The sequence below is a fragment of the Pezoporus flaviventris genome, unplaced genomic scaffold, assembly GCF_033815535.1.
Source record: "Pezoporus flaviventris isolate CSIRO_AGI_PZ_B2104156 unplaced genomic scaffold, CSIRO_AGI_Pfla_v1 ptg000007l, whole genome shotgun sequence".
Classification (NCBI taxonomy): Eukaryota; Metazoa; Chordata; class Aves; order Psittaciformes; family Psittacidae; genus Pezoporus; species Pezoporus flaviventris.
In genome coordinates this window covers 31,352,069-31,379,208 of record NW_026892555.1, presented here as the reverse complement: position 1 = coordinate 31,379,208, position 27,140 = coordinate 31,352,069, and the positions used below count along the sequence as shown (strand labels likewise).

At 38.3% G+C, this 27,140-nt stretch overlaps 1 protein-coding gene and 1 long non-coding RNA gene across 4 annotated transcripts in view; both read left to right on the top strand.

Moving 5' to 3' along the window:
- Nucleotides 1-262: 262 nt before the first annotated feature.
- On the top strand, nucleotides 263-869 carry LOC133266331 (uncharacterized). Its single transcript, XR_009742329.1, has 2 exons — nucleotides 263-397; nucleotides 527-869. It is a non-coding gene; the product is annotated as an uncharacterized LOC133266331 (long non-coding RNA).
- A 674-nt stretch (nucleotides 870-1,543) lies between these two features.
- Nucleotides 1,544-27,140, top strand: part of HNF4G (hepatocyte nuclear factor 4 gamma) — a 62,097-nt gene continuing 36,500 nt past the window's right edge. For 2 of the 3 annotated variants that reach the window (XM_061448262.1, XM_061448257.1), the window contains exon 1: nucleotides 1,544-1,806. The gene's annotated coding sequence lies outside the window, so the exon portion shown is untranslated. Of the gene's footprint in view, nucleotides 1,904-27,140 lie in introns of all 3 variants that reach the window. The other variant, XM_061448260.1, reaches the window with a different exon arrangement.

Sequence of the window (27,140 nt, the reverse complement as noted above, 5' to 3'; positions counted from 1 at the left end):
GTAGCCAGCAGCAGTAACGTTTATTTCACTGTCAGCGCTGCCCTTGCCTGCAGTATTTTATCTGCGGCGGGAGATGGGCAAGAACTCCTCAGGAAGAAGTATTCCTCGCGACTTTTACTGGTCTTTTAAAAACACCTTTGAAATAACACTGGAGGGCTTTGGTTATATTTACACCTTCCCTGTGGCTATCTGGGCAGTTATTTCCAGTGGTTATTAATGGTTCGTAGGGGGGGGGGGGGGGGGGGGGAGGGGGAATTGTGAAGAAAATTTCCCTTTGTTCCTTCCAAATGACAATCGAAACCACCTAGGAACTGGATCCAGAGTTTCCATTGGCAAACTCTGGCAATGAGGAATTGGCCAGCTTAACGAGATACTGCAACATGGAGAGGTACCACCGGTACGAAAGTAGAGGAAATTCGCTGATCTCCACACTGGGGAAACCAGTCAGTCACCGGCCGCGTTCAGAGACTGGAGAAAGGGAACATTTTTCATATTTTTTTTTTCTTTCAATTTCCTTCCTGTGTAGAGCTCTCCTGTGAGAGTGTCGTTAAATCACTGCCACGGGCGTGCCATGGAGCCAGGCACGTTCACGCACCCACGCGAGGCATTTCCTTTTCACAGGGACTTTCTTTAGGCGTTCTTACATGGGAACTTCTTCCAAATAGCCTGCTCTCACGCCTCCGAGAAGGCCCCCCCGGGATTATATTTGGAGTGACAACACCACACCTTCAGTGCCTTGAATTATTTTCTTCCTTCCTAATGCCTCCGTGGGTGTAAGCTGGTGATACCATAGGCGAGGCGTTAATTATTGTTTCGAGTCTGTGAATGTTCAATATCGGAGGACAGTGACAATTACTATTTTATGAATACTTCCTTGTGTCACGACCTTCCCTAAGAGACCGACGAATTGTCTTCAGCTCAGGGAGCCCAGAGTTTGCAGCGATCCCCGTATTTGGTCCTGTTTCTCTATACCACCGGGCGCCTAACTAAAATAGGGGCGCTCCCCCTCCTCCCAACAGCTTCAGTGCAGCGAAGGGAGCGACATCCTTGAGGTCTGGGTGTAAATCTGTGGCTACCGAACAGGGCGGAGAGCTGAGGACAGCTGAGGACGGCCGGGGGTCACGATTAGCTGGGGCCCCTGCGGGGCGGCTGGTTTTGCCCCCCCGGGGGCAGCGCAGGGCGGCCCTGGGGGGTATTTCCCTTCCCCCGGGGAAACAGCGGGGCAGGGGTAGCCCGGTGCGGGAGGCCCATGAACCGGCAGCTCGGCATCCCGGCAGCCGGGGGCGCTGCTTTGGAGTCGGGGCACTGGGCCTGCGGGGCAAAGCCCCTACGCGACACCGTGGGCTCTGCCAGCCGCAGGCTAGAGGGGGCGGGTTGAGCTTGGCCGGGCCGGGAGAGCCTGTCCCGCCTCTCGGCGGGACTCGAGCTGCTTGCAGGGCCAGTCGGTGTCGGCAGGAGCGGCTTTCAGTTTTCATTGAGGCTGCTGGTTACTGGTTAACATCCCCACCCACGTTTCAGTTTGTTTAGTAAATCGATCTGATGCTTGGGCTGAGGCTGCTGCACTGTCGCCATTGAGCAAAGTTAATTCCCCCCTCCCCGCTCTCCACATACACACGATCTCTCCTCCTCCTTCCCTCTACAGCATATGGTAAAGACGGTGCCAGCCGCACCAAACAAGTCACGCAGCCCAGCGCCGGGACGCCCGAGGGGAGCCGGGGGGTGCGGGGAGGCAGGAAGCCCGGGGGATGCCGTCTCCCTGAGCCGCAACCGCGCCGCCGGAGGCCGAGGGACGGGGCGGCCCCGCCGGTAAGTTCCCGGGAACTGGAGGCGCCGGCGGCCGCCAAGTGACACCGCCCCGCGCACCCTGCGCAGCCCGCCGCGCCGGAGGGGGCAAGCGTGCAATGTGGGGAAAGTTGACCCTGCCCGTGGGAAAGCGTTCAGGAGCCGCCCTGGGGACATTTCATGTTATACATATTTTACTTTTTAATGTATATATAATATATACTTTTTCCCTCCCCAATACTCCTGGTCACGTGCCCCTGTTGTCAGCGCCCGCGGCGCTCCAGAAGAAACGCACCACTTTGGGCGCAGGCCCCGGGGCGGGGGTCACGGGTGCGTGTCCCGGACGCGGCCGCCCAGCGCAGCACAGTTCCGCTGCGCGCTGCTCTGGTGCGCGCTACTGCGCCCGTGCGAGCCGCCACGGCCCCGGCCCCGGCCCCGGCCCCGGCCCGTGGCTCGAGGACCGGTTGCGGTGCAGGCTGGGTCTGTGCTCTGTCATTTGTGACTCGTTGGAGGCTGAAATCACGACTTTGCACCGGGTTTAGGAGGATTTTCTAATGTCTTTTTTAGTTTTGCCTCCCTGATTTATTTCTTCGCCCTAAGAATGAACTGTGCAGATTTGTTATTGAAGGGCTGCCTGTAGTAATAGCGCTTGGCTGGTGCTGGATGCCTTGATAGAGAATCCTGAAATACTTATTATATACATAATTATATAATTATCAGGGAGAAAATGTCTTAACATGAAAGGGGGAAAGCAAGCAAAGGATGGGGTTTGCAGGTGGACACAGCAGTGTTTCCAGTGTTTTTTTGCATTGTTGCAGGTGCACTGTTTACAGGGTACCTTTGATGAAGGCCAGCTTTCAGATGTCACTCGCACCTGCGAGTCGAACATCTGTTCCTGTACACTGAAATAGAAGGTACAGTCAAGCATTTTGGGAAGTGGACAGGAGGTTGCAACAATAACACTATTCAAAGCCAGTTTTCACATTTGCAACAATGAATACTGTTCCATAGTAAACTATGGCTGTGTTAAATTGGACCTTCCTTTATGTAGGCCTTTTCTTGTACAGTGCTGCACATTCATTTATTTACTGTGATTTTTTATCAAGGACAGTAGGGTACTTTGTAGTACCATCTTTGTTAACTGAGTTAGTGTACAAGACTGACTATGCTACACAGCTGTCAAAGTCCCCAAGTTGCTTAAGTGCTAAAGAAAACTATAAAGTGCTATGTAATTCCCCATATTCCTTAAGAACAGAAGTTCTTACAACTTAGGTAGGAGGCTTATAAAACATTTATATACATGCAGGTGATTTTCAGATGTTATGAACAATATTTTAGTAATTTCATTCTTTTCCTTTTTTTTTTCTAGTCATATGATAAGGGAAAAAGGGATAAAATGCTCAGTAGTCACACAGTTCACACTTCTCGTTATCTTCCAGTCTTTGAAGCACTGACAGGAAAAAAGAATTTTAAAAGCACAATTTCCATTGCCCAGCACTCATCTCCCTGACCTTCTCTTCATATTGAAGTGCACCAGGCTGCCTAAGGCTCACTTCATACACATATTTTAAATAAATAAATAAATAAATAAATATGCTGTTACATTTGTTCATGGTGTTACTGTTTAATTTTAGTAGCTTACACATTTAGACCTATTTCCAATAAACACAGATTTTGTGTTTCCTTAATACGAATCATAACTTTCTTGGCAGCTTCTCTCATATGACTAGGGGAATATCTCTATTTCAAAATTTTATCCTTAGTAGCAGTAGTGTGGAACTAGAGCATTTCAGAGGTCCAGTTTGCATTTACAGGACAGCTATTTTAAGTACTCTTAGGCAGTGTATTGGGGAAAGCTTCAGGTGGCTTGGAGTTACCACTGCCCTCTGTCCTGCATCCCACCAGAGAGGAATACAGGAGGTACAACGAGGAAAATGGAATTCCTGTGGCCTGGCTATAATAGCCAGTTCCTTGGATGGCCAGTTGAAGTTTATTGCTAATTTGCGCATTAAATCCTCTCCAGGCCAGCTTCCTAACAAAAGTGTTCTACTATAAACACATCTTTGCTACACCCGTTCCTCGAGGCATAGCCTAGTATTGCTTGGTCAAATTTGAGTCTCTGAATCAAGTCCTGTTTGATTCCACAGACTTTACCAAACAGCTATGGTAGTGCAAGAACAGAACTCGATCCATGTGGTTGACACAGCTTCTGCTTCAAACTTTGTGGCAGAATTTATATTGTGCGTATGGACTTAATACTACAAGAGACTGATCATATTGTCTCTTCAAGCTTTTTTTTTCGTCTGGGGTGGAAAAATGGTGTCCAGCACATGTCATCGGTGTTATGTAGAAATCTGCATCATGCACATCAATTTCCACTGGCTACTAGAAACAAGACATTACTTTAGAAAATACTGATTCTTCTTAGCAGGTCACTAATTGAAAGAGACTTTCTGGGAAAAAGTAGAAATCAAAACTAGTAGTGTGGTAACCCATGTGACGTTAAAAAACAACTTTTGTCTGATTGCTTTTGTTTATTTGGGAATTGAGCATTACAACAACAATAATCACAACTGATTTAATACGGTATATTGGTGGCATATATGGTATAATGGGGTTCTGAGCTGAGCAGATTGTGCTTTTATATCTGTTAAGTAGCAGGGGCAATGTAGTTTATATATATTAATTGATAAACGGACTCTTTCAGTGCGGGGATCTCTCTCTGTCTTACTCCTCAGTGATTTCAGGGTTCATCTCTTGCTTGCGATTTTTGAAATTTTCTCTGATTTTTTTCTTCTCATTTTTTATTTAAGGAAGTAGGTCAGCTGTTTTAAAGTCTTTCGTTTGTGTCTTTAAAAGCGAATATAAAGCGTGAAAATTAGTTTGGTTTGCCTATGTTGACTCCTGTTGGCACAGAGTACGTAATATTAAATAATTCTGGTAATGTAGACTAGTAATGTAGACTGCTTTAGAATATAAAGAAAATCTTTATTTCTGTGGTAGTTACCTGTTGTACATGGTAATGTGTTCTAATAAAATTTAATTTCTCAGTGAAAGTATCACTGCAACACAAAATAATGTTGTGGGAAGGCATGGCTCTTGGGTTCTAATGTATCTTAATGAATGATGCATTATATAACGTATCATGATGAAAAAACATGGAAACACATTTCTAACGATTAAGGCATTTGAATGTCTTGCAACAGCTTTGATTGAGTCAAATATTTTTCATTTCAAATCCTCAACTTTAAAACAGCACCCCCTGAAAATCAGGTCAGAATGCAGTGTGTAATGTCAGAGCTGAAATCTATCAAACTGAAGGGCTCCAACAACATTTTCAAACCTTTCTCAATTGTCAATTTAAGTTAATTGAAAATGAAAGGTCTCGCTTTCAGGATTGGGCCGTTTAAATAGAAGCCTGCTGCTTTCATTTTGTAGAAGGGCAATCTCCCTCCACATACGTGTTTTTAAAAGGTTCATTCATAATTCTCCCTTCACACTTCTATTGGAAATGACAGAATTCATTATTTTGAGTTCTCGAACTATTTTTCTGCAACTTGGGTGATGAATTGTATGAGATTTACTTCATAACATGGCATGGCAACCCACAAGATTTAAAATTCTCAAGGCTTGATCTGTCTCTTTCTGGCATTCAGCTGGCACAGCCGCAGGAAGCCTCCCTGTGCATCTTCTGCCTGTTACAGAGTAGGAGGTTGGGATTTTTTTATTTAATACTTACCAGGAAAAAGACTCGTACCCTTGCTCGGTAATTCACTAGAGGTATCCAGGCAACAAGGACATACATTACAGTCAGTAGTATACAAGATGTTGTGTGGATTTTTCTTGCCTTCTGTTTAGCTGGGATTCCAACTGCAACAGACATATACAAATAGCACTATTTCCTGTATCCCTAGCATGGTAAAGTTTGCCCCTAGACTTTTATTTTTATCTTACTTGTATTTAGTTCTGTGATGGAAGAGGATTTCTTGATGTGTATGTATGACAATACCTGCTCAAACACAGGGATTTAGCTCAGGCGGGAGAGGGGAGATCTAGCCTCCTTGAAATGACAGATACGATTCAGCTTGCAATTGATAGTGCATCTGTGGCAATGTTGCAGTGAGAATCCCCTTTCTGAGAATAATTTTTGCATGAGGTTGCTAGGCTACCCTAGCCTGTTTGTACTTGTCTGAGACAGCAATGTCCATCAGTAACCAGCTACTTGCTAACCAAACTAGGCCTCATTGGCATAAAGTTATGCAGATTCAATTTCCCTTTTTCTTTGTTAAATAAGTTGGTTTGTTTGTTGTTTTTTTTCCCCATTAACTGCTGAGATGTAGAGTCTCAACACTGGGCACAAGTGGACCAGTTCATACTCTTAGAGCTGGTCCAGAGGCTTCGAGATTGCTCCATGAGACCACCATTGGGTCATGTATCTCAGGCACTTTTTGTGCCTTCTGCAGCTACACAGTTTCTTCTTCCTTTTTATTTTTTGTTTTGTTTTGTTGCAAATTGATGACTATGATGAGAACAATGATTTTTACTGATACCACTGTTTCTGTCATCTGTTTCAGAATCACACCCCAAAGTGTCTTGCAGACAGTATATTTTGTTATGTTCTTCAGGATAATTATACTTAATTCCTTTTGCAAGGAAATGTCAGACTGACATTAGATTAGCAGACAAAATTCTCTCTGTAGAGGTCTAGACCCTGCTCAGGCAAGTGACGTAACTATCACACTGTGATTGCATATTAATACACACTAATTGTCTTCTTTCTGAACCTCATGCATGTAGTCAGTTGTTGGCTTGCACCTGCTATTGTATTTCCAAGGGAGAAATTACGATTTTAAAAATGGGCAGGATTTTGTTCACCAAACTGCTGACTTCACCTGTTTATTAGTCCCCTGCTCCCAACTGCTAGAGAAGTTGAAAACAGTCTTTTCTGCTGGACCGTTTGGTAGCCACGCTATGACTCTTTTAGGTGGGATAGAGATCATTCCTGTATGTTGTTGGCTGTGTATGTAGATTCATATCATTTCTGGGCAGTTACACTTTGATCCCTATTTCTTCCTTAGTCCTCACAAAAATGGAAATAGGCTTTTTATGTGCAAACAGTGAAAACAATGTATAGCTTTTACTGCTGGTTCTGATTTTCGGGGTAGACACCATCTACATAATAGGTATGTATTGTTCTTATTTAATATCCTTTTTGACGTTTGGGAGAACAGTGATATCCCTGACTTTAATGTGCAAATCCAAAACATTTCAAAAAGATTTACATTTTTAAAGAGGCTTTAATGTCTTCTGAGCCTCTTGTCTCAGTTCATGTTTTACAGTGTCTTACCCTATATTATTGCTTCTAACTTTTTTTCTTTTTATCTGACTTTCTGAGCTCAGTGACTTTTTATATTGATATTAAACATGTAATTTTAACAAATGGTTTAGGGACACTTAGAGGCAGTGCTTTTTAGTTTACTTAAGTTTTGAAGTGCCAGAACTTGGTCTGACATAAGTTTAAGGCAAAATTTTTGATTTAATCATAGTAATATGAATAAATTCAGCCATGATAGTAAGAGGGAAAAAAAAACACAAAGGAAGGCACTCAGTTTTGAAATAAGATTTTTCTTGCTGTGTTTCATTTTAAAATTTTCTAGATAAATTACAGGGATACAAGCAAGTCCCTTTAAGAGTTTGGCATTGATATCTAAGCTTTCATGAAAACCAGGCAATTTTTTAAAAGAAAAAACAATATCTGCAAAAGTAAAAAATAAAAGGAAGTCTCCACTGGAATTTCCCCAAAGAACAAAAAGTAGCCTCAGGATTAGGGGGAAGAAGCTTAGTTGTAAAAATGTAAAATGCATTAAGCTAATTGTGGGTGTATTAGGCTAACTTTGTGAGTGATTTTTGTTTGTTTGTTTGTTAGTTTGTTTGTCATGGCTTGTTTTTGGTTTAAAGTGAGTCAAGATGAAAAGAACTTATCTCACATAAAAAATACTTTAAAGGATCTGTATTTCCTTAAGTACTGTTATTCAGCACTGGGAATAAAACATAATTGGGAAGAATCAGAGCCCCAGCTCCCAGGAATTTACAATCCATACTACATTTAAGAATCTAGCCACATTCTGTACTTCACAGGAACACAAGTCTGGTTTGACCTTTTGGGTAACTTGGGGTCCATCTTCTTAGATTTTTTCAGGATTCATTCAGATGCTCGTTTGCAGATAAGTAAGAGTGGAGAAGGACAGTACAAGTTCCCTGCCACAGGCTGATGCATTTCACGTCCATTTTCAGGCTCAGCTGAGATGCGGCAGCTCAAGGCATTAGCACTGCTGGCATGTCCACTTAATCTCCCACCTTTCCTGAAGGGCATTGTCCCCATAACAAAAGTGTCAGGATTGATACATACCTTGTCCGTGGCTGAGATAGGTGCTTAAAATGCCAGGTAACGGGAACGCTTGCATTGATATGGTGGATGTTGAACTTCCGTGGCTGAGGTAGGGGTGTGCTGCTATCTCTGCTGTCCCCTTTGAAAGGAATGGTCAGTTCTGAGGAGAACTGAGGCTGAAGTTTTAGAATATTGAAGCTGTGCCTCAACAAATTGTTCTGTCATCAAACTATCTTTTATTTTCCTGACAAAAAGAGTAAGATGACTAGGGCATAAAAATAGGGATATTTGCCTGCTCAAAAAACTGACTGAGGTTAACTCATTTCTCATGTTTAATGATTGATTAGTGGTTAATAGGAGAATAAGCAACTCCACTATAGTAATGTTTCCAATAGCAAGACTGTAAAGGCCTTTTAAATAATGGAGCAAAAGTGTGAAACTTTCAATTAATAGGTTTATATTCCAAGGGCAAGGAAATGGTAAGTAGTTTGCTGGCTCTGGCTGAGAAAGGGATTGAAATTTTAACAGAAATTTGACCATGAATTTTGTTAGTACAGAGCTTAGCAGTGCGTTTTTTACTTATTTTAATCCAATAGGTCAAGTAATTTATTTGCCAAGATGTATTTGAAGCTGAAAAAAGGTAGATATTGAAAAGCACTCCCAATGATCATTCCCAAAATCCTGTGGTACCAGAGGGCTTAAATGAGCACTCTGAAATTAAGATCCATGTATGAATTGCAAAAGCCTTGGCAGGTAGAAAATGAGCACAGCTGTGAACAGCCTGAAGAACACATCTATGAGGTTGCAGCAAACTTTTTAACGCCTTATGTTCGCCTTTTGCATTTGGTAGCCTTGAATTTCTAAGGCAGAGCTGTTGCTGTCCACAAGAGGATGAAAGCCACATTGCACAGCCTGTCAAGCCAACAGAGTGCTTGTTAAACCTCAGCTGCATAAGGAAGGTCACGAAGGAAAACTCCTCCTGGTACACAATATCAGTTGGACAAAGTAATGTAGTTAAATAGTTGTGGGGAAGCTGCTCTAGGAAGTAACTGTGAAAACAGCTTCTCTGTCTTCCTTGTCTTGTAATTTTAGGTAGTCAAAGTAGTAGATTTCTAGTTTTCGGTTTAAGAACTCTGTTCTACGTCAGGCCAGTACAACTCAAAACAGAAACTTTAGGGAGCTCTGGCGTGAACCCTCTAATGCTTTAAAAATTTTGAAATGGATTGTGTGGTGCACTTCTCTGGAAAGGTTATATCTACCCACCACAAGTGCAGGCTGTGATCCTGGAGAATTAAAGATGCTCCATTTCTCTTAGCTAGATAAAGAATTCGGTGTTTCCTGTAATGCTTGGGAAGTCAAGATGTACTTCTTTGGATACAAGAAAAATCTGTGGCTTGTCAGCTGCTGTTTGCAGGAATCTCTTTCAGCTGAAATGCTTTCCATAGGCAGTTTGGATTTGGTGTGACAAAGAACACAAGCATCCTCATCTTTGCCTCTTTATCTGTGTCCTGATCCTAATACCACTGAATTCAAAATTCAAACACATTTTTTGGTCAGACCTAATGTGGCTATTTGAGATGACCTTGAACTTAGAGTCAGTGTAGTTATATCAGAACTGTGAGAGGAGCTTGTGTATGCACAAGCATATCTCCTTGCTGAGATCACTGGGACCTACTTACAGTGTATCTCAAGCTTTAGATACAGCATTTGGATTTATATATATTTTCTATATTTGTGAATCATACAAGTCAGCAAGTTGCTTGCGTTCTTGCCCTGATACAAAACATTTAATGCTGTTATTACTATGTGACATATTTAGATTCCTGTTGAAAATCAATAACCTTCCTATAAAGCAAGTCTTACATCCTTTCTAAAATTAATTTAAAATCATTTTGTATGCCTCATTAGCTTTGTAATTCAAGAAAGAATAAAAGAAAAAGAAAAACCAGCCACCTAATATTAAACAGTGAATCTAATTTAATTTTTCCAACCAAAGGGGATGTTTATGACACTAAACATATCTGTTAGTCTATAAATACCTACATTTATAGTTGAACAAAACAGTGTTTGTCAAACTGTGATTTGTCAGACAGTTAGTGATGATACACAGTATGGTGTAGGTAGTATGAGGCCACTACCACCTTCTTTCTTTCATGTGCTGTATTTCTTTCTTATATTTCTAAATGCATTCCTAAAGATTCTATGCAATCACCCATTAGAAAGTGGATGGTCCATGTGAATAAATATAGAAATTGTTTTAAAAACAGGCCCTATGCTTAGGTACAGTCAACATTTAAAGCAAAGGGGTTTAAGTTCCTAAAAGGCACCATATAACATAGAAGAATATTGTTGACTTTTATATAAAACTTCCAGTGAGTGTTTGGAGGTTCTTTGAGCAGATTATAGTGCAAGAAAGGGTCACTTTTATGCATAGCTGGCAACCTTTAATGATACTGAATCTTTGAAATTCTTTGAAGTAACCCTTTGGGAATTACTCCAAACGAAATAAGCAGGATGGGGTTGATGATGACCTGCAGAAAAACCTGAAGATAGGCATTATTTGAGTAAGAAAAATATTGAATGTCATATGTAATGAATGTGTGAAGAAATAAGATTTGCTATGCTTATAAGTACGGTGACACCTACTTTTTCATGTAGTAAAATGTGCAGCAATATCAAAACAGATGCAGCTATACTAAACATAGTTGTAAGAAAAAAATATTTTAACAGGTGCTTCATTAAACAATTCTTACCTTTTATAAAGTATATATATTTTATATATATTTATATTTTCATATTTATTTATGTTTATTTCCAATATGCAGCTAGTGTTTAGGAATTTTAAATTAAGCAACCTGTTTATTTAAATTAATTTTTAAAAAATAATCTTGACCAAAATAAAGGCCAGAGCAATAAATATTTCAGTGTTTGTTTGTTGTTTTTGTTTTTGCTTGGTTATTTTTTTCAATAGATCCTCAAAATAAAAATCAAGATATAAAATTCAAAATAAAGTTGGAATAATTGTTCGGCTAGTCGAGGTCTTGACCAACATAGAATCATAGAATCATAGAATCGTTAGGGTTGGAAAGGACCTTAAGATCATCTAGTTCCAACCCCCCTGCTGTGGGCAGGGACACCTTATGCTAAATCATATCACCCAAGGCCTCGTCCAACCTGGTCTTGAACACTACCAGGGATGGAGTATTCACAGCCTCCCTGGGCAGCCTATTCCAGTGCCTCACCACCCTCACAGGAAAGAATTTCCTTCTTGTATCCAACCTAAACTTCCCCTGTTTAAGTTTTAACCCGTTGCCCCTTGTCCTATCACTACAGTACCTAATGAAGAGTCCCTCCCCAGCATCCCTATAGGCCCCCTTCAGATACTGGAAGGCTGCTATGAGGTCTCCACGCAGCCTTGTCTTCTCCAGGCTGAACAGCCCCAACTTCCTCAGCCTGTCTTCATACGGGAGGTGCTCCAATCCCCTGATCATCCTCGTGGCCCTCCTCTGGACTTGTTCCAACAGTTCCATGTCCTTTTTATGTTGAGGACACCAGAACTGCACACAATACTCCAGGTGAGGTCTCACAAGAGCAGAGTAGAGGGCCAGGATCACCTCCTTCGACCTGCTGGTCGCACTCCTTTTGATGCAGCCCAGGATATGGTTGGCTTTCTGGGCTGCAAGCGCACACTGCCAGCTCATGTTCATTTTCTCATCAACCAACACCCCCAAGTCCTTCTCTGCAGGCATGCTTTGAATCTCTTCCCTGCCCTACCTGTAGCACCTAGGATTGCTCCAACATGTTTTTCAGTTTCTAGGAACTTCACTTAGAACACTTTGGAATGATGTCCCACATGTAAGAACCTTACTGTAGACTGTTACTTAAATAAATAATTAAGGTTTAGCAAGCTATGTTGAGAAACGGAGTAGGTTGAAGTGAAGGAAACCTACACATTTTTGATTCCCCAAGCAATTTCTTTATGCCTGTTTATTGAGCCTTAATACCTATTCTGTCTGTGTTGATAACTATATCCAAACAGGTCATTTGACACTTCCCATGTGTCTCTAAAAAACAGTTATGCATATTTTTATTTAAGCAAAATTGTGATTTTTTTTTTTAACCTATATGAAGGTAAAACTTGATTTTTCCCACTATATACTTTTTCTTCTGTGTTTATGTTAGCTGTTCAGTTCCATCTGAATTGCCTTGCCCTAGATAAATCAAGGTAAGTATGTGCAAGTTATAGACATAGTATTAATAAGTAAGAAAAGTGTTCAAAGGTGTTTTTTTTTTTTTGCTGTACAAATGCTGATCATATATGCCTGGGTTGTGTGTGTGTGTGTGTGTGTGTGTGTGTGTGACGGGAGCATCATTCAGTGTGTTAGAGGGTGGATTACAGTCTGTACATCTGTAGGACTGGAGAGCTTGGGTTTAGGGCAGAAAGAGATGTAGTTGAATTGAAAACAGATGGAAGTCAAGATGATGTATTTGGTGAAGATGTGTGTGGGGCATATTTCCAAAGTCTCTGCTCTTCCACTTTACATTTGGAAGGAATGAAATGAAGTGACTAGCTTCTAGCACCTAAATCGCTTTGGCCAGGACTATCACAGGTCAGACATCAGTCATAGCAACTACTGAACAGAGTTGGACTTCTGCGTGGAGGTATCTTTGAAAAGGGACAAAATCTGCTAAACTTTCCATTGCTAGGTTTGGGTCTGAGTAAGCTGTTCCCCTCACAGTTTTGGGGGAAAAAAAAACCCAAGTGAGAAACCAACCCACACTCTGGGTGTCTGCCAAGGAAATTTTAATATATAGAACATGTTTCAGGAATCAGCTGGCAGTTTCTAAACAGATGAGATGCACAAGCAGAAGAACCAGATTAGTGCTGGAATTATGAAATATGGAAGAAGTTGAGAAAAAGGAGAGAGAAGGTGTAAATAATGAAAGGGATGCTTTGTTTGGGCACATCTCAGGCTTTGGTTTTGTAAGATGAGAACTTAACTTCAATAGCAGGGACAAAGGAGAAGGAGATATGCTAACGTTGTTAAAGTTAAGCACCACTGAAGCTGGTGTGGTTGTTAAGATTATAGGTGACTGACCTCAGGTTCAGTTCTTAGGAAGAAGTAAGGTGATGACCTCGGAGAGAAGAGAAACAGAGCTTTCAGGACTGATCTTTGCAGGAGTCCGCAAAGGAAGGATTCTCTACTTAGACATAAACAAATTATTGAGACTTGCAAAATGAGTGTTTTCCAGGTATAGTAGCAATAGATTTATGTTACAATATTGCAGTGGGAAAGTTGAAGGAGTTAGAGAAATATGCATGTCTTGCAAGGTGTGTATACATATACAGTGGCAAACGATAGGACAAGGGGTAATGGGTACAAACTGGAACACAAGAGGTTCCACTTAAACTTGAGAAGAAACTTCTTCTCAGTGAGGGTGACAGAACACTGGAACAGGCTGCCCAGGGAGGTTGTGGAGTCTACTCTGGAGACATTCAAAACCCACCTGGACACATTCCTGTGTAACATTATCTAGGTGTTTCTGCTCTGGCAGGGGGATTGGACTAGATGATCTTTTGAGGTCCCTTCCAATCTCTAGCATACTGTGATACTGTGATACTGTGATACATGTCAGAGGCTTACTTTTAATATAGTGCAGCTTGTCAAGTTCATTAATGTCTCATTGTGTACCATATGCACACTTATGAAATCACATCAGGGTAAACCTGACAAGAAAGAGGTACCAACCTGAAAAGTCATCACGAATTTTTCACTGCAACCTAACTTTCTAAAATCTCTGCTGAATAATTAAAACCCAGCTTTATTAATAAGAATTCCTCTTTGCAGTTGAATTAAGAATTCTAAGTACATCTTTTCAACAATATGAAACTGTTTCAGTAGTCCCAAAGACTCTAGGAACATCATCAACAATATGCTATTATTAGTATGTCACTGTTATCATGTGGCATGAGGGAATATTTGCACCAATTCTGCACGCTCTCTTGTTAATTTCTCTGCTGACTGAAATTCAGTTCATTGAGTTACACCAATTTAAAAACCATTGTAAAATTAATTCCATTGTTTTCATTAAAACAGACTTTCATTGTGTGAAACTGATTTTTTAATTCTAGCTGCCTTTGCATGTAGTTCCACTGAAGCAGTTGTATGGGCTTGCCTAGGTTGTATCTCAACAATAGCACAGTATGGATACAGACAGTTGCTTGCTCTTGATTGCAAGAATTGCTTAAGGCCACCATTATATGACAGAGAATTTTCTAACTGCAAAGAACCTTACTTGATTATTTGCTTAGTCCTTTTAAGTCACAATTTCACATCCAGTGGCTCAATTCCAGCATTTATAAATGTTTGCTATATAAGTGCTTCAGGGTTTTGTTTGTTTTTTTTTTTTTTCCAGATTTTTGTTTGAAGGAAAAGCTTCATAATATGAGTTACAGCTATCACAGTGTTCCTGGGGAGGCTTAGCAGGTGGGGCTCCATACAAAGCTATTAAAGGCTTTGTATGAACAGGAGAAGAAAAACACATGCAGAGATTTAAAGACAGAAATTACAAAGCTTTTAACAGGTAGCATGAGAAAGTGCAATAAATGTCCTAAATTTTGAAACAAAAATAAGATTATCCCTAGCTAAAAGTTCTTTCAACTCTGAGAGCCTCTGCAGCTAAGTGCTTTGTGCAGAAGTATAGATGACATAAAGGTTTTTGTTGCCTTCCTGGTTACTTGGGCTGTTACATGTCTGAGAGAAAACTCAGATGAGCACAAAGAACTTCTAGGTGTTACCATTACAGTAAATAATTACTATTTATAGTTATCATAGTTTAGCAACAGTAATTCCACCAGATATGTGACAGTCTAGGTCCTCATTTATTTAAACAATAACATATCAGCTGTTTATATTTTATCTGGTAATCACTTTTTAAGATCAAGAAGTGTATTTCAGCCAAATCAGTGGTTAACATTGACACTCCTATGTCCCTGGAAGGAGATCTTATTTTTATTAACACTTTCTTATTCAGCAATGAGAGAGGAGATAATACCTTCCCCATAGTTCAGGTTTACTTGATGAAGCAAAATAACTTACAGATCTTGTGGGAATGGGACCCATAGGATTGGTTGTGGTCCACTTTCTCATTTGTGATTTTCACTTTTTCATTTTGTTTGAGATTGGATTTGAGAGAGAGCTTTGTTCTGGGCAGTAGTTTATGGCAGTGGGCTGAAGAAATGAGATTTTATTGTATCGTAGAACAAATGCACACAGAGAAAATATGTGAAAATTGAAATGACAGAGTAGCTTAGTTGTTGAGGTAGATAAAACAACTAGGTTCTCAAGGAAATGAGGTGGGAACTTTTTTATTCTTGAACTAGATTTAGTTTGAACAAAACCAGTTGAGATGGAAAATGTAGACAATATGAAAACTTGATAAAAAAAACAAAAAAGACCTTCATCCTGTGTTTTCTCATAACTTTGTGTTGAAGGATAGTAATGGTGTGATCCCACAGTCCAAAGAAAGGAAACTGTCTTTTGTCCGTCTAATGCAGCTAAAGAAAGAATAAATAGATTAATGTGGATTTCTTTTTACTTTATTTACTATGCAAAATTGCTTTCAGAGCACATTGAGATATTGGAATGCACAGGAAAATCAGTAGCACTCAAAGAAATCTGTGTGTTCTGCCAGTTGGCATTGTATTTTTATTTTTTTTTAATCTAAAATAAGTTGGTGGTTTTTTTTTGTTTGTTTGTTTTTTTTTGTTTGTTTGTTTGTTTTTTTTCCTTTAGAATCACTGGAGCAAGTTGTGACTGATCTAAGACATGTGAAGTACCCCTTTGTGAACAGGAGAATAAAGCTGGCTTGATGCAATCATGCCACACAGCACTGAGAGATGCACTATTTTGAGCTAAAAAAAGCCAGGAGTGCCAGGGCTCTCCTCTTTCCAAGTAACTGTCCCCTCCTCTCTGTGGCTGTAAGAGGGAGAATTATTTTGTCTTTGATTAATAAAGAGTTAATTTCAGTAAAACTGCCTTTAACTCTTTTACAAAGGCTCTGCAGTAGCTGTGGTGGCACACAAGGGAGTGAGCTGCACCTTAGGGAATGTGGAGCTTTGTAGAAAGCGGAACAAGCCTGGGCTGAACCCCCAAGCAGGACATTGTTTCCAACTTTATTCTGTTCTTGTTTTTATTACCTGAAACAAATGTCCATTACAGTCAAATCTCTTTGAATTTACAAGAACTGTAACAAATTTGTCAGTTTTTTTTCAGTTTGCTAAGGTTTTCTTGCAGAAATGTGTTTTTTCATATCTGTTTGTTTGCTTTGAAATTTCTGTGTTACTTGCCCTAGATTCCCATGCATCATGGCTTACAACGACCCTGGATAATGTTTTTTTTTCATTCTACCAAAATGGTCAGTGTGGCACCTGGTAACCACATTCTCATCCTAGTAATTTCAGCTACCTATTACTTCACCAGTGATGAATGCTTAACATTATGTGACAGCCAAGCTCTTAGTTCTCTTGCATAAGCAAATGGTGACATCTTAAACTATAGTTTCACTCTTCCATTTCGCTGCTGGATAAAGTCTTATGTTGACAGCTGTCTTAATTCGCAAGTATCCATTGAGCTATACAAAAGGGTATGATAGGAAGGTTTAAAAGCTAGTAATTTAATTTGCTGAATTCTAATTGATCCTACATCTGAGACTTCAGAGTAGACCCCAAACTGATCTGAACCATTACTATGTTTTTCATATATTACAGTGATTCTTGTTGGCCTCATGAGGCTGAAGGCCGTTTGCTACCATAATAAAAAGGTAGCCTTTGCTCTAGGATCTTTAGCGCTTGCTAAAGTATTATCAGGAAAGTTAATGTTTCTACTGGAGACCTGACTTGCCCAGCCTCTTTCCTTCTTTATTTGCCAAAATAAATCAAATTGTTTTTATATTCCGCTGTAAAATTTTCTGGCAAAACTGGGTTAGATTTTGAAAAAGAGTTTACTCAATCTACTTGTTTGTCAGCATGACAATTTGCAAAGGAGGAAGAACTTTCAACTTTTTGAAGCTGTTTTAATTAGTTGTTTTTTACAACATACTACACTATATTTTATTTGTTTTGTGTGTGTGTAAAATGAATTAGCTTGTCCTCCTTTGAAAGTACTGTTGCCTCTGTTTTGGGAAAGCTGATAAGATGGGTGTTTAGAGGTGTTAAGTAAATGTATTAGAGGAGGCTAAAGCATAAATTCTCATGAGCTATGATCAAGATGGACAGTGTCCAATGTAGGAATCACAGTCTGTATAATAAATTGACCAAACATTACAAAATAATGTAAAATTCAGATTTTTTTATTTGCTGATGACATTGTACAGATTCTGTTGGCCCACTCCTTCTTGCTGCCATCTGCTGAGGTAGATTTTTGTTTGATGTTTATACCTGGCCCAAAAGAACTTGGCTAGAAGTGACTCCTTTGAGTCTTCTGGGGACAGCTGGTTGTTTGTTAAACAACCAACTGGGACTGCCAAGTTCCTTCCTTGCAAACAGTGAAGTTAATTAGTCACCACAGTCAGAGGAAGATGGTGATGAGGCATATTTAATATACGTGAGAAGAGTGGTTGTAAGATATAGAGAGGTTGACTAGGATAATATTTTCATGAAGTTCACTTTCTAATTCTTACACAGTACAAACATCATAGATACAAACAGCTCTAGTAATTTCCCTAGATCTTCCTGCCTTTACGAGAGCACTGCTACAGTTCAGGTTGTACTACAGGGGCTAGAAGTAACGGCCAGGGTACTTTCAGACACAGAGCAGATGTGATCACTGGGAGGTATTGATGAAGGAGCATCACATTTCCAGTAAAGATACTCTTGCTTTCATCCCAGATAGCAGGTAATGAACTAGACCAGAACAGTATTTTCAGACATCAAATACCAGCACAACTTCATATCTACTTTTTTTTTTTTTAAATGACATACTTTCTGTTCTGTTTGACAATCCTTTTGAAAGTAGAATTTTACTTCTTGATTCAGTAACAAGTATCTCTAATATTTTAACCTGATTTTATATGTACATACATGTATAAATATATATATATAAGTGTATTTTATGAGTGTGTGTATATAATTACGTATTTCAGGAGGATTTACACATTTCAGTGGAATTGAAAATTCAGTGATCATTGACCAATAATGAAGGAAGACACAGCCCTTGCCCACAAAACATTTGATGAATGTTTTCAACTGACTTAAGAAATTGTTTTCTACAGTTAGTTTGCTTATATTCTTATCAAAACTGTGGGACTTTCCAATGTCAGGACACTTGGTGGGTGGGTACTTCTCAGAAGAATAGAGGACTTATCAGTGTTTGCTTAGGATCTATTACATTCTCAACCATAAAAGTAGTTATGTGGCCCACAGCACTCATAAATCTTCACTTAGTCAAGGCTACTGTCTCTTTCTTCAGACAGTTTATGTTTAAAAAAATGAGCATATAAGTAATTAGAATCTCAAAACATCTAACTACTTTAGTACTGGTTTGAAAAGTTATACCTTAATTCAGCTTGCAAAATTATCCAAATTATTTATCCACCACAAAAATCTCTCTTTACCCTTATAACGAAAGCATCTTGCTTGGGCACATACTCACCAGAGGGCACTGTTACACGTACTCTTACAGATAATTTACTTTGGTGAATGTAATGTTTTGTCTTGGAAGAAATAGTATGTTGGTGTTAGATTTTGATGCACACTTACTGGGCCTGTTGCTAATAAGGTAATTTGAATTGTTTTAGTCTCTTTATCTAGATAAAGTACATTTTTCCTATTGAGGAGTGGTCATTGCTACCAAAGATGGCATGTCTATGGAAGGTCCGTCTTTATGCATGTGAATTAACTACATAATATCAAACTCCATGTAATTTACAAAAGGTGAGTCTAAAAAGCTCTGAATCTTTAGATTTCTGGAAACAGGAGCAGAAGAGCAAAGAAATTCATCTTGTTCCTGTGTACTTTTGTAGAAGAGAATGGACAGGTAATATCATGTAAAACCAATAATTCAGCTTTAGACAATTATTATGTTTGCTGTTTATTAATTAAAAGCATATACTTAGATTACACTAGAGATCTCTGTAGCTACACAGTTACACAGATTTGTATTGCTGTTAGGTGAATAAAAATAGCTGAGAAAACTAAATAATGGAAAATTTATGCTTCGGGCTATATTTTATTGTGGAATTAGGCTAGTTTCACCTGATCTCTTAAGACAGATCTTATTCTAATATCTTTTCTGCCTCATTATATTTTCCTGAATTTTTATTTATATTTTTTATAGGAAAAGGTGTTTCAAGTTCCCTAATACCGGTTTAGGTTTTTGCATGTGTATTTTTACTTCAGGTTGGTTCAGTGCTTCCCAAACCGTCTCAAACCGCACAAATTAAATCATATGCACTATATAAGAAAATGGATCTTCCACCACAAACGAATGCAGACATGCTGTGTTTTTGTTGACTGTGCTCCAGCCACTGTTATTTGTGACCTGGTTTTTTTTGATCACAGAGTGATTTTTTTTTTGTTTTAGGTGAGTCCATTATCACTGGTCAGTTTGGCAGCAGCTGCAGAGTGAGAGCTGCTGTCTAGAGCCTAAGGTGTCTGGGCTGTGTTTGGGGTGATCAACAGTGAGGTTGTTTCCTATGGTAGTGTGAAGGCCATCTACAGGACAGCAGAAGGTGGGAAACAGGACTCTTCTTGCTCTACCTTAAGTGTTTTCTGTCTCATATGTTCAGCTTTTCTGCACTAGGTTCTTGCACATAATACTGGTAAATCAGGAGTTTCATGATGATCCCAAGTAGGAAGGTATCTGAAGATACTGTTATTTCAATTATCATGTTACAGAATTATTCATATTTACTAATATATCTTGCTAGGCTTTTGTTGTTTTGTCACGCTGCACTCCTGTATCGCAGGACCAGAATCTCACGGAAAATGGTAAATGCCATGCAATTTTTTTTATCTTTTTTTTTTTTTTTTTTCCTAAAAAGGGCTGCATCTGTGGTAATACAGGGTGAGCTTGATGAAAAATAAACCAAACAATTTTAAATGTCTAATAGAAAGCATTTTTTGCTGTGAGAATGCACACAACAATAAGCTTGCAGTTTTTTCCAAGGAATCACTAGGTATAGGCGAAGGATATGTTATTGGCATGGGTGTGCCTCAGTGGGCCTCCTGGTGTTGTGTGCTCCCTTTGTCCTGGTCTGTGATTGTCCTGTCTTGAAAGAGCAAGCATATGCCAAAGCTCTTCTCCTGCCAGGAAGGCTAGTGAGAGGGAAGCAAGGGGTACCCTTCCAGACCTCATCCCAATAAAATATGTAGCAAAGATGTATTGCAGGCTCAGGAGATTTGAAATGCTTTCTGCTTGTGATTTTAGACATTAACATCTAAATTAACAAGATATCAAAGTATCATTAATTTTCCAAAAATACTTGGGCAAATTTCCTCAAAAATGCTTTTAAAGAAGCAAAGCTATCAAGGTTTAAGATGGAGGGATTTTTTCCTGGATTAATGATTGTTTGATAGAAGGGAAAGGGTAGGGCTAGGATTAGGTTTAAAGTTAGCTTTCATAATGAAAGGAAATTACTAACGAAGTCACACATAGACTCGTCCAGATAAACAGATATTTCTCAGACTTCTGTTGTTCCATGTCTTCATCAGGGCTTCTTGAAAAAGTTTGATTCATGAGGCTGCGAAATTTGTTGTTGCTGCAGACCTGCTGCCACAGGGCAACTCTAGTGTGCATCTGCGTCTTAGGTATCTAAGGATGCATCTGAGATGTGGATGTGGACCTGGAAACCCACTTAAAAAGTTGGAAGAGGCATTCCATCGATGCCTTTTACACATCATTTTAATGTCACTCAAGATGGCAGACATCTCAGGGATACTGGAAAGGTTCCTTGTAGCAGTTTCAATAGCTTTGGGTAAGGAGCAGGGTAATAACAAACACTGACACTTGAGTTCTTTTCTCCACAAACTCTACAGCATAAATCTTAATAAAACAGGTGTGTTAAAATAGTTGAACAATGAGTTCATCAGACTTCTAAGCACGTCACTTTCTTTTTTATTAAGTGTTTTGTAATTTCTGATGATTTTTCTGCAAGCCCATTTGATTACACTTAGTGCAGTTCGCTTGATGCAGTGCGCTTGAATTGCTGTATCAGTGAGATTTGCTAAAATAAGTCACACATGAATTGTAAGCCATTATCTATCATTAACTTATCTAGAATTTCATGACAAACTAAGTGCTATGTATAATGTGTTTTCTCAATTGCTACTGGCTGTGTTGTCTTAGTATAGTAGAATGTGGCTGATAGTCCAGTTACATGCAGTTCAGATACATGGAAACCAATTTTGGTGGAAAATGGGTTTTGTTAATAATTGTAAATGTTTAAAATAATTTCAGTTATTTCAGTTAATTTAAAGGTGTTTAAATTAAAATTTATGTATTTATTTTAGACTTCTTAGCTGCATAGAGTGCCCATGAAATTCATATTAATGAAGAAAAAAAAAGAAACTTGGGCTCTTTATTTAGGAGATGAGTTCTAAAAAAAAAATAAAATTTAAGTTTATTCAGTTGATATTTGTACTTTCCAAGACTTTTCTTTCGTAAAGCGGATTTCATTTTCACCTGGAACTGAGCAATAAGAATTGCCTGCTATCATTTATGGTTGCCTGAATAATTTAATGAATTGCAAACCGATGAACTAAAAAAAAAAAAGTCTAGCCAATACAAAGTCTTATCATTATACTTCTGTAGGGAATACTTAGGGCTGAGGTCAGATTTTCAAAGGGGTTCATGCATCAAAAGATGGAAGTAGATGTTTAGTGAAATACAGCCTACGTTATCCTACGGGGAGTCCGTAAACTCATTATCCTCTCTGCCAGTAAAAAGAAAAGGGTGATCAAAACCAACGTAAATAGTTGTGATTGCTGGTTCTCTTTCCTCTTGAGAAGGGTGGTACAGTGAATATTGTGGCTGCATGCATGTACTTGTAAATGTAAGAGAGAATCCTCTTTGGAAAAGTCACTGTACAAATACCTGCTCTTATTCAGCCTCTTCTGAATACCAGCAATTCTGAATTCAGCCTCTTCTGAATACCAATCCTTCCCTTTTTTTACTCTTTCAGTTGAGAATCACACTTTTCAGTGTGCTGGTTTCAAACAGGGTGAGGCCAGATACTATCAAGAGCCATGGGTTCTCTTAGAGTGCGTATTTACATCTTAAGGTGCCCCAATACTTTGACAAATCTCTGCAACCTCTTTTTATGGGGATACTTGATCTTCTGTTGGTTTATGGTTTCAGGTTGCCCACAGATACTTTGTTGAGAATATGAGTTGTTGAGTTCTACCCAGGTCTAAGATCCTTTTGCTCACCACCTTCAGTGTTTGGAACTGGTGTAGACAGAGTGTTCTCTATTAAAGAATATAGTTAGGCTAGTATTTCTCACTGTTTCTCCTTGTTTCTATTTGTCTCTTCTCATCTAATCTTCTCTCATCTAATCTCCTCTCATCTCATAATTTTAGTCAGTTTTCTGAAGACTAGCTACTGCTTTTTACAGTATTTTCTATGCCATGTCTTCCAACAATTAATGGACTGTTTCAACTAAAATCAATAGCAGCCCATAACGTATGAAGAAATATTTTTGTGGCGTAAACAATTGCAAAGTTTCCCTTTTATGGCATAAAACAGCTGCACAATTTCTTTTAATGATCTTAGTAAAATTTAACTATCTGTTGTTGGACTTGCCATCAAGCTTTCATTTGAAGATCACCCTCAGACTCATATGAGCTTCTATTTCTAGATTTACTTCTGTTTCTAGAAGTTTGCTTTTTTTGCAATTTCTTGCAAAAAAAAAATTTGTTTTTCTATTTCTATGTTTTACTAAGAGTTTTACATAGCTTTCTCCACAGGCTTGTTTGAGCCAAATATCCCAAATGACACAACTTTTTTTGAGATTGAAAGGGATCGTGTACTTTGTCCCTTAGTACTGTCTACGAGATACAGCATGTTGCTATTGTTTCAGATGTAGTGCTGCTTTGCAATAATTTGCATGTTTTGTGTGTGGATTTGGTTACTGAGTTGTATACTTTATGACTACATTCAGTTAAATATTGGAAGTTTATTGTGTGATCATATTTGTTTAGCTTAATGCAGATATGTTGGAAAATCAAGAACAGTGGCTTGATACAGCACCTATCTACTAGCACTTCTGGTAGAATTAATGCCATTTACTTTTACCTACCTCTTACAATCAGTGGTTTTACCAATGGACTTGTCAAAGTGAGTGTAAAAGTCTATGTTCATTGACATAGGAAAACAAAAGCCGAATAAGACTGAAAAGGATAAGGAGCATAAGGACTAACATGAAGGGGTTACAAAATGAAAAATTTCAGGGACTTGAGTGACTTGTAAGGTGAAACATGATCAATCTCATCCAGGGGTTGTAAAAAAGCTGGCTGATCATTCTGCTCCTCAGTAGTAACAAGTTCCCAAAGAGAAAAAAGATTAATCTTGTTAGCTAGGCTGGTGGACTGCACTGTGCTGCAACTCTAGACTTAATATATTCTTTTGTAGAGAAGAGGTCAAGAATTGACAGAAATGGATGTAAATATGAATCTGGGTTCAGTGTTGCATCTAACTATTGTTAAAGGTAGTTAGAAAAAAACAATTTGCAAAAGTTTTAAAGGACTTTTTTTTAACTTTGCTGAATTGGATTTTTCATGATTGGATTAATGAAAATTTTTCTTGATTTGAGAACTAGCTTTCTCCCTCCTTTTTTTTTTATTTTTCACTGCCATTATTTTGTGAATGCTTCTTCAGAAAATTTGTACATATTAACCAAATTTTTTACTTAGCCTAGTAGTTATCATTATTGTCAGGTCTTTCTGATGGTGTTATTCTAATGACCAGTGAATTAGTATGGGGAATGTTTACACAATTCTGAAAGTTTTCTTCCTTGAAAATCCAGATTTAAATCTGTTATATCTCTATATAACAGATATAGAGTTATATATATAGAGAGAGAGTTATATATATATATAGAGAGAGATATATAGAGAGATATATATAGAGATATATATAGAGATATATATAGATATATATAGAGATATATAGAGAGATATATATAGAGTTATATCTCTATATAACAGATTTTTATAAGTTTTTCAAATTTTTAACTTATAAGCACATTTCCTTAAAGATAACTGGCATTGCATTTAAACACGCAATAGAGTCCTTTCCAATCCTATTTTATGATTCTATGACTCTTTCATAAATTTGTCCCTAAGCCAAACATCATAAACTTGGCTTTTTTTCTCTCTGTATGAACAAAAAACATATATATGTGATGAAAATAAAATTGCAATATAAATCTGTTGACATTCAGTTTTGTGTATATTTTGTTGGCATCTATTTTCATTATGGAAACTAAATTTGTAACTATTAATGCAAATATATTTGCTTACCCAAGACTTCAGTGCCAACTTTTGCGATTAAGATTACCTAAAGTACGTCGGCCACATTTTAACTGTGAGTTTTTACAGTATTTTAAACATGTAAGTAAACAAGCCACAGTATATATAGGCAGTGTAATTTTTTTTAAAAGGTCATCTGTATAAGTCAGCTACAAATCACTTCTTTTTTTTCATTGCTAGTCAAGTCTCATTGCCACTATTTATTTGATGAAAGTTCTATGTAAATATATTAAAAATGTTTTCATGGTTTTTATTGCTGGATAATTCAGACCCCATTATTGACACTGTTTCCTGATTTATTTTTAGTTTCTTTATTCAGAAAAGTCTTCTAAATTTAGGGAGGCATAAAGTTGACAAAAAGCTGCATATGTTTTTCCTACCCTCTTCCAATTGCCTGACAGTTTGTCAAGAGTGTAAAATTATGTAGCAGAGCGTAAAATATGGATTAAACAAAATTCAATCATCTTGAAAGGGGCACGGGTTTGTTTTGGTTTTCTGCCATTATTTTCTTCTTTTTTTTTCTTTCTCTATCTGTGCATGTTTTGTTCTCCCCTGCTTTTAAGCAAAATGATGTGATTTATCACAGTGCTTTACTTTGGTTCCTAGCTCAATGAAATAATTCAACACATAGCTCTTTTTTATTGTGTTTTTATTTCAGCAAGCCATTTTTTTGCACAATAGCACAGTGTTTGGGCACTTGAAAATTCAAATGAAAAGGGGAATTTTTCCCTCAGAGAAGTTTTTGACCAACTTTTCTAATCAGAGCATGCTATTTGAAGAATGTTGCCAAGCTATATGCTTTTTCTGTTTATTGTGTACATTTCTTTGCTTGTGCAAACACAACCTGTTGTATGTTTTGCATACAATATTAATGAAATATATCACATGTTGTTTTGGTCATGTAATTTGTTTATTCTGAGCAGTTGGTAGTTTATGACTGGGCTTTCCCATTTGTGCATTTTGTTTCTCAAAAGAGAACAGGTTCCCAAAGCAAAAAAAAGAGGAACTGCTGAAATCTGTAGTAAAAAAATATATCTCTGACAAAAGGCTAATGAGAGTATCTCTGGAAAAGTCTAGAGAATATGGAGAGAGCAAAAGACGATCGAGTAATACAACAGAGGTATCATACAGCAGGGGAAATGTAGTTTACCTCCTCCCTCCCCCCTCCCCCCCTCTCCCCAAAATCAAAACAATGAACCCAGGAAAGAATAAAAAATAGAAAATATATCCAGATTTTTTTTTTTTCAGATTAAAAAGTGATTCAAAGACCAGTCACATTCAAATTGTCACAGGAAATGTGTAACTGTACTCATGGGCATTTTATGAGCATCTCTTATGAAGGTTTCAAAGAAGAAAATCTGCTAACATTTTAGTGAATGTAATAAGAAATCCAACAATGTCCTCTTCCAGGTTCAGATGCATTTTTTTTTATACTACAAAATGTTTCCATTAAGGAATTTCTCTAATTTCAGTAGGGTCTTCATGATATATATATATATATATATGTATATATATAAAAATTCTTTTACAGTTATTTTTGTACTTAGGTAATTAATTAAACTAAAAAAAATTCAAGGAGAGAAAAGATTAGCTGAAAAGGAGTAAGTGGGACAGGGGAAGGAGAGAAAAATGTTGGGAAAGAAAAACTGGAATATAGGCAGCACATGGTGGGGTGGAAGTAAAGTAACTCTGCAGGCATTTTAAATGACATAAAGAGGCAACCCTAAAAATAGTAAAATGGGTTATTCTTCACAAATAGGAAAAAATCCAAACAATCAACCAGGAATGGTCAAAGGGTGTAAGTAGAAATATCTGAACTGGAAGTAACTTAATATATTTACACAATAGCATACTGTTTGACACTTGAAAATTCAAATGAAAAGAGGAAATTTTCCCTTGTAGTAGTTTTTGACCAACTTTTCTACTTAGAGCATATTATTTGAAAAACGTTTCCAATGCCTGAAGGGGGTCTACAAGGATGCTGAGAGGGACTCTTCCTCAGGGACTGTAGTGATAAGACAAACTGTAATGGGTTTAAATTTAAACAGGGGAAGTTCAGATTAGATATAAGGAAGTCCTTTACTGTGAGGGTGGTGGGGCACTGGAACAGGTTGCCCAGAGAAGTGGTAAATGCTCCATCCCTCACAGTATTCAAGGCTAGGTTGGACAGGGCCTTGGGCAATGTGGTGTACTGGCAGTCAGGGTGGAACAAAATGACCTTAAGGTCCTTTCCAGCCCTAACTATTCTATGATTCTGTGATTTTGGCTGTGATTGCAACTGTAACCAATCAGTAGGCTGTGATTGGTCCCTAGAGTTTGTTTGGTTTTTTTTTTGCATATTGTTATTGGCCATTTTTAAATCAAAATCAAAATGGATTCTTACATAGGACAACCACATATTTTCGATCCCCAGTAGGAATCACTGGATCAAATTACACCTTT